Source organism: Sorghum bicolor, chromosome 6 (genome assembly GCF_000003195.3).
Source record: "Sorghum bicolor cultivar BTx623 chromosome 6, Sorghum_bicolor_NCBIv3, whole genome shotgun sequence".
Lineage (NCBI taxonomy): Eukaryota > Viridiplantae > Streptophyta > Magnoliopsida > Poales > Poaceae > Sorghum > Sorghum bicolor.
This window is the reverse complement of record NC_012875.2, coordinates 60,804,632-60,820,874: the sequence shown is the minus strand read 5'-3', so window position 1 is coordinate 60,820,874 and position 16,243 is coordinate 60,804,632. Positions and strand designations below refer to the sequence as shown.

At 49.1% G+C, this 16,243-nt stretch overlaps 1 long non-coding RNA gene across 1 annotated transcript; it reads right to left on the bottom strand.

The window, feature by feature from the left end:
* On the bottom strand, positions 11,144 to 11,578 carry LOC110436207. The gene is made up of 3 exons (XR_002454001.1): positions 11,512 to 11,578; positions 11,365 to 11,438; positions 11,144 to 11,287 (listed from the first exon to the last, which is right to left on the bottom strand). It is a non-coding gene; the product is annotated as an uncharacterized LOC110436207 (long non-coding RNA).

The window sequence follows — 16,243 nt, the reverse complement described above, 5'->3', positions numbered from 1 at the left end:
TTTCGTTTGTATTTGACAAATATTATCCAATCATGGACTAACTAGGGTCAAAAGATTCGTCTCGTCAATTTCGACCAAACTGTGCAATTAGTTTTTATTTTCGTCTATATTTAATACTCCATGCATGCGTCTAAAGATTCGATGTGACGGAGAATCTGAAAAATTTTGCAAAATTTTCTGGGAACATTCACAATGTTTCCTTCGCTGATTTCACTGTCACTTGCCTTCAAGTAGCTCTGTTGAGTTAACAGTGTGATAAGTAATGCGGAAAGGAGACAGAGACAAGGCACAAGGAACTGTGACTGTGGTGGGCAAGTGATTAGGGCACTACTACTAGCTACTGCCTGCCTGCTTGCCCGACAGATATTACGGCTCCGCCAAAGTGAAAATTCAGGGGAACAAGGGAGGGCGCAGAAAGCGAGCCATGCTTGGCTTGGCTGCCTGCCTGACAAAAACGGCTTAGCTGCAGTGCAGCAGCTGACTACTACTAGTAGTAGCAGCTTAGTGTGTGTGTCCATCAGATTAAAGAATAAAGACTGAGTGGATCGAGGATAAGAAATAAAGCAAAAGATATTGCAATGCCACAACGACGACCTTTTCTTCTCAAATCGACCCATCACGCAAGGAAAAAAGCCGCACCACGACGAAAAATATCTATCTGACTAGCAGGACTAATATCTCTCAAGATATTTTTACCCCAGCTGCAGCAGGCAGGTCCATGCTTATCTATCCAACAGTAGCCAACGCCGCTAAAGCGCTAATCATCAGATTACTGCCGACAAGCTAGGACCTAAGGAAACACTCTCCCTCAAATGAATGAATGCAAAACAAGAGGATCTGGTACGGTCACCTTTTTTTCAGTTCGGTTTGTTAAGGATAGCAGCAGCAGTACCATGCATGATGCGTGTGTGGGCTTGCTTGCTTCTTTTGTGCAAATCGGATCCATTATGGGTGTGTTAAGGAAAAAGGCTAGGCTTTGATGATACATCACATATATATCAACTGCACATGGATGCCTCGTACTAGTACTAGTAGTAATAAAGATCCACCGATCACATGCCTGCTCGCACAAGGCTGGTGACTGGTGAGGCACAGCAAAGTCATTGTTATTGTTATATACAGTAGGACATGACAAAAGAGACAAGCAAAGCACTGCTGATAGCTACAGAAAACCAAATGGTCCAAGCAACTCGAGTGTGGTGGTTGTTGTTGTTGTTGTTGTTATCTAGTGCAGGTAGCTAGGTTGCCTCTTCCTTGGCTCACTCACCTCTTATATATGTCCATTTCAATCCTTTTTTTTCCTTTCTGAAAGAAAAGGTTATATATGATTGTTGGGGAGATGCTGCATCCTTCCCCCTGGTAGCGCCGGAGGTTATCCTTCACCTGAGGAACCTCCGACGCCTGGAACGTCGGAGGATATCCTCCGACGGGAAACGCTAATGTTGACGACTCGTCTGGTCGTGCAGTGTGTGTGCAGGGACGGAGACACCGGCGGAGGTCCACGAGCGAGGAGAGACTGGAACCTCCGACCCTCCCGGGTCGGAGGATGGCGGGAGAACGCAGCCAGGCTAAGGAGGACCTCCCGGGGTGGCCGGGTCGAGCCACCTCCGACCAGACGGGCTGCGGAACCTCCGACACCAAAGCGTCGGAGGATCCGCAATTGAGCGGAGGATCCAAGCCTCCGACCTGCTGAGGCCCCAGTCAGAGGATGAACGAAGGATTTGCAATGTGAAATTACGCAGGTGTATTAGGGTCAGTAGACTGCAATGAAAGGATATGCCGGAATATTCCCCCGCCGTCACGGGGCATTTATGTAAATGTCGCTAGGTTGGTTTCCGGGCCCTATATAAGGGGCGAGATACCGCCATTAATAACAGAGAGCATTCACTGTGTTCACCTACTACTGAGCTTACAGCCTGTTGGAACTCAGACCTCTCACGGCACCGAGTGAGAAGGTTCCCTACTCACCGTACTGCTGGGAAGCGCGGAGGGCCTCTTCCCAACATTGGCGCCCACCGTGGGGCCGAAGTATAACCTGCGATGGCTGGAAAGAGAACAAGCACCACAAGACCTCGGGGAGAGCCCTCCAGGAGAGGGAGGCCAAGGAGGGCCGTGCGGAGCGCGTACGCGACCGTGGAGGGAGAAGGTTCTGAGGGCGAGCAGCCAGAGAACGAGCAGCCGGAAACACGCCAGGAACCTCCTCCCGCCGCAGACCCGGCGCAGCCCTCGGCCACGCAAGAGCTCCAGCAGCTTCAAGCGCAATTGCGGAACCTTCAGCAAGAGCGAGACCGGATCGCTGCTGCCTACACCGCCAGCCAAGAGGCAGCGGTAGCCGCGACGCAAGCGGCCGAGATCAGGCAGCAGCTTTCACTCCTGCAGGCAGAAATCCTTAGCATGCAACCTCCAGCTCAGCCGACAATTCAGCCCGTTGTTCTGAACAGCGCCGGCCCAACATTAGATGTGCAACCGACGAACTACGGCGGCATGCTGCGGGGCACTTTGGACCTTCGTTCCCCTCTGTCCGAAGGATTGCAGACCTCGCCTTGGCCAACAACCTACAAACCAATCACGCTCCCTAAATTCAGCGGAAAGGCCGATCCGCGCCAATTCCTGATGAGTTTCGAGGCAGCCGTGGCCTCAGCTGGAGGGAACGAGACTGTGATGGCAAAATCCTTCGTGATCGCAGCCGAGGGAGATGCCTTAGCGTGGTACTCGATGCTCAGACCCGGGTCGATCTATTCATGGGAGAACCTTCGAGACAAGATTTTAGCGAATTTCCAGGGATTCGCGGTTGAATCACTAACCTCCACGGACCTGTTCCAGTGTCGCCAGAATCAGGGAGAGGCACTGCGGGAGTACTTCCAGAGGTTCGTGCAGACTAAGGCGAGAGCACCCGGTGTGCCGGAGGAGGTTGCCATTGAAGCGGCCATCAAGGGTCTTCGCATAGGACCCTTCGCGGCTCATTTGGCCAGAGAAAAGCCAGCATCCATGCACGAGCTGTACCACGAGTTTGAGAAGTATTGCAGGTCAGACAACGACTACCGCAGAAGGTTGGAAGACCAGAACTCTCAGAAGAGGCAGAGCAATGATAGAAACTCACAGAAAAAGAACCTCAGCCAGGATGGACGCCGGCCACAGCAAGAGGTTGGTGGACAAATGATGAATATTGAACAACCGAAAAATGACATGCCGGAAAATAACCGTCCACCAGCGGAAGCACGAAGCTCGGGACGCATACCCAATCAAGCTGGAAGAGGGGGTCGAAATGCGGGGTGGCGAAAAAATCAAAGTCAGCGACCACGGAAACAGTATTGTTTCTTCCATGGAGAGGAGAAGGGTCACTCCACCAGAGATTGCCCAGATGCAAAAGAAACTCAGGAGAGGATCAAGAGCAGGTCAGCTCCGCAACCTCCGATACCAGTTGTTCAACCTCGGGAAGTAAATCACACATTCCCTCAAACCTTCTACCATTCATATGTCGGAGGTTCAAGCCAGCAGCACCCAGCTCCACTTCAGCCCAGCGCGCTAGCCTCCGCTTACTATCCCAGTTTCCTACCAGCTTGGCGCCCAGCCCAGCAAACCGCGGACCACAACCTTCCACCAAACTATGCTCCTCCACGACCTTCACACATCACGTACATCGAAACCCCGCAACCCCACCAGCAGTCACTACCTCCTCCCCCAAACCAGCTACAGCTACTCCAAGCCCCACCACCACCAAAGACCGAACCCCACCCTGATAATCAGATCGGCCCTCATACACCCCTGCCCACAATTGGAATGATCTTACCAATAGCTGGGGGGTCCTCAATGGAGTTCCAGACAAAGAAACAGAAGAAGGATCACCTCAGGCTCGTCAACAACGTTGCAGTTCAAGGGCCAGTGAGATGCACTGATTGGTCCAGAACCCCAATAACCTTCACCGAGGAGGATCTAAGATTGGAAAGCTACCCTCACACAGACGCCTTGGTCATAACAACAAATGTTGCGGGTTGGGGAGTAAGCAGAATCTTAGTGGATTCTGGGAGTTCCGCAGACATAATATTTGCTGGAACCTTCGACCAAATGAAGCTCAGCAGAAGCCAACTCCAACCTTCGGAGTCACCTTTGATCGGGTTCGGAGGAAAGCAGATACATGCTCTGGGAAAGGTCGCCTTGCCCGTATCCTTCGGCACAACAGAGAACGCAAGAACAGAGTACGTCACCTTCGATGTAGTAGACTTGCACTACCCATATAATGCCATATTCGGGCGAGGATTCTTGAACAAGTTCAATGCGGCCGCTCATATGGGATACCTGTGCATGAAAATCCCGGCTCTGCACGGAGTGATAACGGTTCACGGAAGTCAAAAGGAGGCAAGGAACATAGAGAAAGCAATCTACAAGTCCTTCCGGAACATAAACTCCGTAGACTCTACGCAGCATGAAGCTTCCCAGCCGCCAGACATGCCAAGGGGGAAAACAGACCTGGCTGATCAGGAGGAAACGAAGTGTATCCCTCTGCAGGAAGCTGTTCCAGATAAGAAGGTCACCATCTCCGCCACCCTTGGTAGAGAGGAGGAACTCGAATTGCTAGACGTATTGCAAAAGAACCAAGATATTTTCGCTTGGAGTGCCGCTGACCTACAAGGAGTCAGCAGAGACATAATAGAGCATTCGCTGGACATCGATCCAAGAATGAGGCCGAAGAAGCAGAGACAGAGAAAAATGTCTGAAGAAAGAACCTTAGCCGCGAAGGCAGAGGTACAAAGACTCCTGGACGCAAAGGTCATCAGAGAAGTCGTATACCCGGAATGGTTGGCAAATGTGGTCTTGGTCTCCAAGAAAAATGGCAAAATGAGAATGTGCATAGATTTTACGGATCTCAACAAGGCTTGTGTCAAAGACTCCTTCCCCTTGCCAAGGATAGATACCTCTGTGGACAAAGCAGCTGGTTGTCAGAGATTCTCACTGCTGGACTGTTTCTCTGGTTACCACCAAATTTGGCTCAAAAAAGAAGACGAAGGAAAGGCAAGCTTCACGACCCCATTCGGCACGTATTGCTACACCAGAATGCCAGAAGGTCTCAAAAACGCCGGAGCAACCTTCTCCAGAATGATGGGGAAGGTTCTAGGAAGTCAGCTACAGAGAAACATCATAGCCTACGTCGACGATGTTGTCGTCATGAGCAAGCGCAAGGAAGATCATATCAAGGACTTGCAGGAAACCTTCGTCAACCTTAGATCTGCCGGGCTGAAACTCAACCCGGAGAAGTGTGTGTTTGGGGTCAGCAAGGGAAAGATGTTGGGGTATATCATCAGCTCCGAAGGAATTAGAGCTAACCCAGACAAGACAAAAGCAATCATGTCAATGGCAGAACCTTCAAACAAGAAAGAAGTGCAAAGACTGACCGGCCGAATAGCAGCCCTCAACAGATTCATATCAAGATCGGCAGAACGGAGCCTCCCATTCTTCAAAGTGCTGAGAGGAGAAGGTAAAACAGAATGGGGTCCGGAACAATCAGAGGCCTTCAGGCAGCTCAAGAATTACATTGCAACCAACCTAGTGGTGACAGTGCCTGAGCCGGACACCCCACTACTACTGTATGTGGCTGCCTCCAATCACGCTGTCAGTGGTGTCCTGGTCCACGAGACAAGCGATAGTAAGGGAACGGTGCAAAGACCCGTCTACTACGTATCTGAAGCTCTATCAGGAGCAAAGCTGAACTACACGGAGATAGAAAAAATCGCATACGCGGTCCTGTGTGCATCAAGGAAGCTCAAGCATTACTTCCAAAGCCACGAGATTAAAGTGCCCACTTCACAGCCACTGAGTGATATCCTTAGGAACAAAGAGGCTTCCGGACGTATAGGAAAATGGGCGGCCGAACTATCACAGTTTGATATCACCTATGTCCCCAGAACCTCCATCAAATCTCAAGCCCTGGCTGACTTCATGGCAGATTGGACACCTTCGAACAAAAACGAGGAGAAGGTAATCGATCAGCCGTGGACGCTGTACACAGATGGCGCCTGGGGTCAAGCGGGAGCAGGAGCAGCAGCCGTTCTAATCGCACCATCTGGACTCAAACTAAAGTTTGCTATACGACTCGAATTCAAAGCAACAAACAACATAGCTGAGTATGAAGGTCTCATCCTCGGGCTGAACAAAGCTAAGGCTTCGGGAGCAAAGACCCTACTCATCAAGACAGACTCCCAGGTGGTGGCAGGGCAAGTGGAGAAGGAATACCTAGCACATAACCCGGAGCTGGCAAGATACCTGGCCGTCGTAAGAGGCCTGGAGAGAAGGTTCAAGGGATTCACTCTGCAGTACATTCCAAGAGCCGAAAACTCCGAGGCAGACGAGCTAGCCAAAGCAGCAGCCAACAACACCCCCTTGCCAGAAGGAACCTTCCACCAGATTGTTGCAACACCCGCAACCGAATCGTTGCCAAAAGCCTTTCGCTCAGTCCTGCTGACAGAAAGCGAAGATTGGAGACAGGCAATAGCTGATTGCCTCAAAGGCGAGACAGCTGTAGATGACGAAGCAACAGCCAAGAGGATGGAGGCAAGAGCAAGGAATTACACCTCCATTGACGGGATCCTGTACAAGAAAGGCGTAGTCCAACCTTTGCTGAGATGCATATCACAAAGCGAGGGCAGAGAACTCCTACAAGAGATACACTCCGGGATGTGCGGGTCTCACATCGGACCTCGCGCGTTGTCTGCTAAAGCATTAAGACAAGGCTTCTACTGGCCAACTCACATTAAAGATGCTGAAGAAATAGTGAAGACATGCAAAGCCTGCCAAACCTTCTCACCAATTCAGTCGGGACCTTCAGCACTAACTCAGCTCATACCAGCATCATGGCCGTTGCAGAGATGGGGAATGGACCTGGTAGGGCCAATGCCAACTGCCCAGGGGGGAAACAAATTCGCAGTCGTGGCCATCGAATACTTCACAAGATGGATTGAAGCTAAGCCACTGGCAACCATAACCTCTGAAACAATCAGGAAATTTTTCTGGCAGAACATAATCTGCAGATTCGGAGTCCCACGCTTGCTCACAGTTGACAACGGGAAGCAGTTTGATTCAGACAGGTTCAAGGAATTCTGCCATCACATAGGAACCAAAATTGCTTTCGCGTCTGTTTATCACCCAGAGTCAAACGGGGCCGTAGAGAGAGCAAACAGAACAATATTCTCCGCAATCTCCAAGACCTTACTCAACCTACGTAAGGGGAAATGGGCTGAAGAACTACCAAGAGTTGTGTGGTCACATAACACAACAGTTTCAAGAACAACTGGATTTACTCCATTCAAGCTCTTGTATGGAGAAGAGGCAATGTTGCCCGAAGAAATCAAGCACCAAAGCCTGCGTTCCATGAAGCAGCAGTTGGCTGAAGATGAAGAGTACTGCAAGGAAACCTTAGAATCAATAAGACTTGAGGCAGTGGAGAACATTGCAAGGTATCAACGAGAAACCAAGAATTGGAGAGACCGCAAGGTAGTACGAAAAGACATACAAAACGGAGACCTGGTCCTCAGGAAAAAAGGAGATCACCCAAACGCTGGTAAATTGCAACCCAAGTGGGAAGGACCTTACACAGCAATACAAGCAGGAAGGACGGGATCCTTCTACCTGAAAGACCTCGAAGGAAGAACCTCCACCCACACGTGGAACGTCGACAACCTACGTAGATTTTACATTTGAGTGTAAGGATGACCCCTGCAAAATAAGCGGCAGCATCCACATCCCCAAATACGTTAGTTTTCTTTTTCTCTACATTTTCGCATTCCAAGGTCTGCACTCTTTTCCTCACAGGGGTACTCCTACCAGGAGGTGAGGTTTTTAACGAGGCAGAACCTATGTAAAAACCTCTGAAATATAAAGAGGAATCCACCCCGGAACCAAATCCCAAAAAGTCGAAAAACAGCCAGCAACGAGGCTGCAGCATTCGACAAAACATCACGTGATCACAAGGACCCTCCGCAGCTTTCATTCAACAGCTCAGAAAGCTCGGAACGTCCTCAAAGGTGAAAAAACACCAAATCCTTAGCAAAAGACCTAGCCAAGAGCCGGGCAGCAAGGATAACACGGCCAAAAAGTGAAAAAGTCCAGTCCTTCTCAGGCATCACAACATGGCCAGAAGGAGCAAAACCTTCAAACCTGACAAAGACCTGAGGAGAATCAGGCATCAGGAACCACATTATTTTCACCAAAAGGCAGCAGAGGTCTAACATTCACATGACAGACCCCAACAAAATTCACAAAACCTTCACCAAAATAAGGTCGAAGGTATCCTGCTACTCTAAGCAGACCCCCAACAAACAAAGTGTGAAATCCAAACAGAACTACAATAACCCTCTGTCAGATACAGCAAAACCAACTACCACAACAACCATCAATAACCCGACAATAAATTTTGACCTAACGGAGTACATAAAATAAATGCGTGAAACCCTATAAAACCAGGCTCACCTTACCACCACCCTCAATCAGGATCAGCACACAAAGACCCGAGCATCGAGTGCAAACCTAGCAGTCAAAAAGCAAAATCCTAGGCCACCATGGAAGCAGGAGTTAGCCTCACAACACCAACACAAGTTTGTATCGCACGAAGCTTCGTAATACTAGAACTACGGCGTTGTGATGAACATCGACCACAAAGTCGTGAACAGCCACAACAGAAACAATGGAAGTCAGACTCAGAGGTCTCTGAAGGGTGTCGCACGAAGTCTCGTAACATCCCTTCAGAACCTCCGACTTAAACAGCCGAAGGTTCTCCTCGACAACACTCCACGGGAGTCGAGCAAAGGAAAAAAATAGCACAATTCGGCGAAGGATCCTCCGCGCCAAAAAAGTCGAAGGTTCTAAGGCCAAGAAGCAGCGATCCTCCGCGAAATAGAAAATCAACAACTCCTTCGCAACTTCAGGCATCAAGAACAAGCAAGCCACAGCAACACAAAGATCCTTAGGATCAACACCACCGTAACGTTGCAATATATAAGTGCTGTAGCGCGAAGGTTGTAATAAAAATGAGATCGAAGGTTGTAGCAAACTTAAAAACTTTATTATCAATGAAGAAATCATTACAAAAGTTCGTTTACATAAAATGAATAAAATCATCCTTCGACCCAGAAAAAGTCGAAGGTTACAGATAGCTTGTACAAGTTCAACTTAAAAATCCTCCTTCAACTAAACAACCGAAGGATCTATGAGTCACATACAAATTATAAGCGCGAAGGTTGTCAAAATCAAAAGGCGCGAAGACCATGTAGTAAAAATATCTGATCTTTATTAACCGTATACAATGTACATAACACAAGCTTACAACAAAAAATGGGAAACATCCTCCGACCGTAAAACGCCGAAGGTTCTAAGACCCTCGCACAATTCTAACATACGAATCTGGAAAAAGCCTAAGATCATCACAGTAATCACGAACAAGGAAATCAACTAAGTCATCTATACTACGCGTAGGATACTTGTGGCGCCACCAGTCAATTAGATAACCCCTCGCGTACAAATCTCCACGCTTGAACGTCACCGGGGTAACGTAACTTCCTTCGACAAAGTTCGAAGGAAGATCTTCCAACGGAGAGGAATTCACAACCTGCGCGAAGAAAATAACAACTTCAAATCTAACAAAAACGAAGGATAAAACTAAAAAGCCAAACGAAGCTTTCGAACCTCCGGAAAACCTTGAAGAAAAGGCTCAGCAACATCCTCAGAAGCCTCCGCCACCCAGCGTACCCTATCCCTCTCACCAAAGATGCGAAGGATAGGATATGGCAACTACATAAACACATCAAATCATGTCATAAAAAATATAACCAAAACATACGATAAACGAAAAGAAAAACAAAAACATCCACCTAAGCCGGAGGCCATGAACCTCGGCGAGCAAGCGACTGGATAAATCCAGATCCTTCGCCATCAATATCATATCCAACAAACTCGAACATATCCACCAATCTCATGTTAGGGAAGGCAACTCGCCAATACTCCCACAATTCGCCAGAAACATAAATTCCTTTGTAAAAATACGAAAGGGGAGTAATGAAACGATCCTGCGCAGGTCCTCCGCCAGAGACCTGCGCAGGATCAAAGTGTAAAACAAAGGCTTATCTGAAAACAACTCAATATATTATATTTTCAACAGTCTTTACAAATTAAAGCACAACCTCCGACCTTACTTACAAAAAAGCGTCACATGTTTGGACGCAAAAAAGACTAAGAAAAACCTAAAAAACTAAAAAGCCTCACACCTGAGGCGGAGGAGGAGCAGAAGCCTCGGCCGTCTCTGAAACCTTGGCACCAGATCCCTCCGGAGCTTTGGCACCAGCATCACGAGCCTCCGCTTCAGCCTGGGTCGGAGGACGCGTCTCCCTCGGTAGACGCGAAGGACCGGCCTTGTCAACCTTAGCCTTCTTCTTCGCAATCTCCTACAAAACACCCATCTTAAGTTACATCGCAAAGCAACGAAGCAAAATACAAAAAGAAATAACCGAATAGCACAAACCTCAGCTCGACGATCCTCCGCCATTTTCTTCGCCTCATCCCGCCCAAACCTAATCCAGAACGAACTGATAAAGTTCCGGACAGATTTGCGCAGGGAAGGGGTCCCTTCGCCAACGTCCTCCGCCGCGGCAAATTCCTCCTTGGCGACTCCCTCCGCGTGAGAGCAACCTCCGCGGCGTAAAAGCCTAGCGAAGGAGCTAACCGCGGCCAAAGCCCCAAAATCAACAGCACCCCCGACAAAGTCGGGGAGCATGCGGATATGGGACTTCAGCCATGCGAGGGAAGCCCCAACATCGCCGCCGGGCGGAGGAGCAGAGGTGCTACCCCCAAACTTCGCAAGCGAGTCGGCATAGAGTCCGACAATAGCTGCAGCCTCCGCTTCCGCCTGCTGTATGCGAGTCTGCAGCTCAGCTGCAGACGTCCGCTCAGCGTCAAGCTCTTTGCGAAGGCGTTCAGCAATGTCCTCCGCCTTCTCAGCTCGCTGCAGGGCTACGTCCCTAACTCTCCCCGCCTCAGCAACACTTGTGCGGAGGACCGCCACCGAAGCTTCGGCATCCTCTTTCTCCTTCTTCAGAGCCTCCGACCCAGCCTTGTAGTCATCCCTCTCCTTTTTTAGGGAGTCAACCTCCCTCCTGACGGAGGAAAACTCCTTAACCTCCTCCGACAGACGAGCCTTCTCAGCTTCCAAGGTCTCGTTCTCCTTCTTCAGAGCACCAATCGCCTCATCACGGCAGATAACCTCCCGGGAGCAACGCTCCTCCAAGGCGGCAGCCATGTGATGACCCTGCTCAAAAATAATTAGTTACAACAAACCTTCGAATGAAAAACTGCGAAGGAAGATAAAACAAAGCATAAACATACAAGGCTATGGTGCTCATATTGCACGCGAAGGAGCGTGTCAAAATCCATGCCGCGAAGCTTCTGACGAAAACGATCTGTAAACCGAAAACAATTAAGAAAAACCATCGTAAGAAACAAAAAACCATTGGCGGAGGCCAGAACACTAACCTCCGACCAAGGAATGAACCTCGCGCAAGGCATCAGTCCAACCTGTGATCGAAGGTTCAGAAGCACCTACGCATAACAAAAACAAACCTTTAAATAAAATGCCACAAACAAACCAAACTGTTGAACCAAAAAGAGGAAACTCACCAGGGCCAAGAACATCAGCAGGCGAAGGCCTGTTGGCCAACGCAGAAGGCGCAGGCTCACGCGGCGGAGGAACGGCAAGCCCCTCCTGCGCAACGCTAGCGCCTTTAGCCATCTCCTCCGCGGTAGCCAGCCCAACAAAAACATCCGCTGAAAGATAAACCAATAACATGAGAAACAAGTCAATCAAAACTTGTATAAAAACAAAATAATCAACAAAAAATCATTACCCATGTACAAAGAGTTAATACCGTCACCAGCCGGAGGAAGGGGAGCCTCCGCCCTCCTGATCCTCCGAACGGAGGCGGACTCAGCTTCGTCGCTGGACTCCACCTGAACCTCCTTAGGCGGAGACCCTCCGCCAGCTGAAGCAACGCGCGGACCCTCAGGCGCTGCAGGAATTGCCTCCCGCACAGGGCTCGCCTCAGGGGCCTCCGCGTCGGAAGACTCTTCCCCAAGAAGAGACGCGAAAGGCGCGCGCACGGAGGAGACCGCACGCGAAGCCTCAGCTTCAGGAGCTCCACCGGCAGCAGCTGCCTCCGCAGGCGCAGAAGCCACCGAGTTCGACTCGGCACCAGATGAGCGAGCGGAGGAAGACTCCACAGGAGTCTCTAGCACAACCTCCGCCCTCCGCTTCTTCGCAAGTTGCTTGACTGCGCCACCCCCCTTCCTCTTCTTCGACTCCGCCAAGGCAACAGCCTTCGAGGAGTCCTTCTTCTTCTCCAACCCAAGCAAAACATCCGGAGGAATAACATAATCCTCATACTCGATCCCCAATTCCTCAAAAACGCGGTTGAACCGGGGCATCGTCCCAAGCGCAGACCTCCGCTGGAGAAATTCCTTCTCCGTGATCTTCCCGACGATCCTCCGGGCAGAAACCTCCACCCGATCAAGGAAGGACTCCTTGGTCTCATCCTCCGGAATACCCGCGCCAAACCGGGGAAACGGCAACCCCTCCGGAGGACCAAAAACAGGAACTTGCACCATCTCAATGGTGAACTCATCTGTCCTGCGGCCAAGTGGCCAGTAGTCAGCAGCGACCATCTCCTCAACCAAATCCCGACCTCCGGAATATCGGCATGCCAGCGCAAATGCCTTATCACAAGCAAGTCGCTCCTCCGACATCTCCTGTGAAGGATCAACCTTCGAGAAAGGCTTCAACTCCTTCATCAGCGACGCGTAAGGATAGACCTTATCAACGCTGCCGTCATCTAAAGTCTTCGACGCAGCGGGGGTCCTCACGTAGAACCAAGCTCTCATCCAATCCTTCTCCCACTTCCCTTTTTGGCAGTAGGAGATCTCGCACCTTGGCCCAGGCATTGTGCGGCGCGGCATGAACGCGCAGCTTCCGAACTGCGCAATGCACTCCACACCTTCGGCATCCTTCACCTTTTTAGGCTGGCGTTGGAGCTCAAAGTACGAGCAGAAAGTGTCGATGTGGGGCATAGCTCCGTAGGATTCGCACGCCCAGGCAAATTTGCTAAGGGTCAGTATTCCATTAGGGCTGAAATGCTGCAGCTCCACGTTGAAACTCTCCATCACTTCGCGAAGGAAATGATACGGAGGCATCCGAAGTCCGCAAGTAAAGAAGTCCCTGAATACCACTGCATACCCCTCTTCAGGCGCAGGCACCGTCTGATCCGCAGGAGGAGCCTCCGCCCGACCTTCCTTGAAAAACCTAGCCTCAACCATGTCAGCGATATCCTCCGCCCTCACGGTCGACTGCCCGAACTCAAAAGTAATCGCCGCCATCTCCTCAAACTCCTTCGCACTGATCAGGTCACCGACGGAAGCTTCGACGTCAGACAACGTCTCCTCCAGATCTCGAGCTTCAGCAACCTCAAGCATCCACTCCTCAAACCTCCGCAGCCAACCTCCAGACCTCACGCTAAGAAAACCGCGCAAAGGACCAGAAAAATCTGACCTCGAAGGACGCGGTGAAGGAAGCTGAGCCACCGTAAAACCTCCGACAACACTTAAGAACTAAAACAGAAACGCACGCGAGCAGCTCAGAGAGAAGGACGTAGCGAAGGAAGGTGTGCAGGCAATGAGCAGCAGGGGTGAGAGCTCAAAGCTCCCCCAGCGTCTCCTTTTATAGGGGGGGGCCTGCGACCGCGCGGCCGTTGCGATTCCCCGCGCCCAACGGCTATAAGCGGAGGAATCGGCCAGACCATTGCGCTTCGTCAATGCCAACGGCTAACTCCAACGGAAAAAAGAACCTCCGCGATCCTCCGCAATCTAACGCGCGTAGGATACCAGACTAACATAGCGTCAATAACAAAGAAACCAAGAAAATTTATGACTAAGTAAAAGAAACAGTTATCCAACATTTGCTAACAAACACATCCTGCGCACCAGGGGGGAAGGCAGCAACCATGCTCATAACCTCCGCAGCGTAGCACGTTTTTGAGCACATGGACCGCAGGAGTGCCATTAGCCCAAAAAGGGGGGAACTGTTGGGGAGATGCTGCATCCTTCCCCCTGGTAGCGCCGGAGGTTATCCTTCACCTGAGGAACCTCCGACGCCTGGAACGTCGGAGGATATCCTCCGACGGGAAACGCTAATGTTGACGACTCGTCTGGTCGTGCAGTGTGTGTGCAGGGACGGAGACACCGGCGGAGGTCCACGAGCGAGGAGAGACTGGAACCTCCGACCCTCCCGGGTCGGAGGATGGCGGGAGAACGCAGCCAGGCTAAGGAGGACCTCCCGGGGTGGCCGGGTCGAGCCACCTCCGACCAGACGGGCTGCGGAACCTCCGACACCAAAGCGTCGGAGGATCCGCAATTGAGCGGAGGATCCAAGCCTCCGACCTGCTGAGGCCCCAGTCAGAGGATGAACGAAGGATTTGCAATGTGAAATTACGCAGGTGTATTAGGGTCAGTAGACTGCAATGAAAGGATATGCCGGAATATTCCCCCGCCGTCACGGGGCATTTATGTAAATGTCGCTAGGTTGGTTTCCGGGCCCTATATAAGGGGCGAGATACCGCCATTAATAACAGAGAGCATTCACTGTGTTCACCTACTACTGAGCTTACAGCCTGTTGGAACTCAGACCTCTCACGGCACCGAGTGAGAAGGTTCCCTACTCACCGTACTGCTGGGAAGCGCGGAGGGCCTCTTCCCAACAATGATGTGTCTTACCAGCTAATTTTTCTTACTCTTACAAAAAAAAGAAAAAAAATTAGGGGAGCCTGCTGCTCACCAGTTACACAATATAAAACTATAACTAACTACTAGTTCAGAGAATATATATATTGTGGTGTTGTCAATCAGGAAATAAACTGAAATCACGTGGAGACTACTCATCAATACATCAGTGGTGTAAACAGGTATCATGGGCGGCGCCAGGGGTATGCCCCTGTATTCCATGGAATACCCATGATTTTTGTGATAAATACAAATATATGTATATATACACATGTATAATCAGTATATATGTTAGTTTGTTGAATGATGTAAATATGTAGCCCATAAGAGTATCTCCAAGAGATTAGCCAAATCATTTTCTAAAGGTAAATTTGGCTATTGTTGAAGGAAAAACGTTTGACTCTATTAATAACTCTTCAAATTTAGCAGCTCTTCATCCCACCTTATTCGCTCTCTACTTTTGGATAGCCTACCTCACTAGTCATTCTTTTATAGAGTCTGTTGGAGTACTCTAATATCTTTTTGTCAAATCTATTTTAGAGAGTAGCTAAATCAGTAAATTTGGCTAATCTTTTTGGCTATTCTCTTGGAGATGCTCTAAGAGCAACTCCAATAGTCTGGCTAAAATTAATTGTCAAATTCTATTGTTTGGCTATTTTGTCGAATAGAAAATTTCTAAAAAAAATAAGAGATCTACAATAATCTTGTTATTTTACAAAGTCTTATAGTTAGCGTCTGTAATAAGCTATATATAGCCACTGAAAATCAAGAGAAAGCTAACTTCCTAATTTACAAAATTAAATATCATATTAGTTGGAGTCTACTTTTTGCTACAAATTCTAAAATAGCATAAACAACAAGAATAGTTAAACTCTTGAAGTTGCTCTAAGCCTAGTAGAACAACTAGTAGCGGCAACCCATGAACTCATCAGAAACAAACCCCATCGACGGCATTCCTCTAGCGGCGGCGGTCAGTGGTCTTTGTAGGCTTTCTCATATACGGCTCCCCCTCAACGCCTTTCTCATATACGGCTTGAAGCAATAACAAGGTAAACATAAAGATCCCACATCTATTTTTTATTCTTCAAAGTAAGAATTGAAGGTTTCGTTTTCTTCTTTTTTTTTTGCGTTCTGATTTTTTTTTAAAAAAATATTGCATTATGTTCCTGTAACATAGATAAAGAATTTATATACACTTTGATTATTACCAGGGGCGACACTAGGCTCACTTTGCCTGATGCCTTGTTACCAGGATAAATAAATATTTTACCTAGCATATATTTTAAGGAAATTATATGTACTACTTGAGCTGTGCACCAGAATTAATTTTGTATTAATTTTATCCCCTATTATTATTGCACATATGCATTGAAAAATTTTTATACGTGGAATACCCAGCTGTGAAATCCTGGCTCCACCACTGACAGGTATATATAAGAAA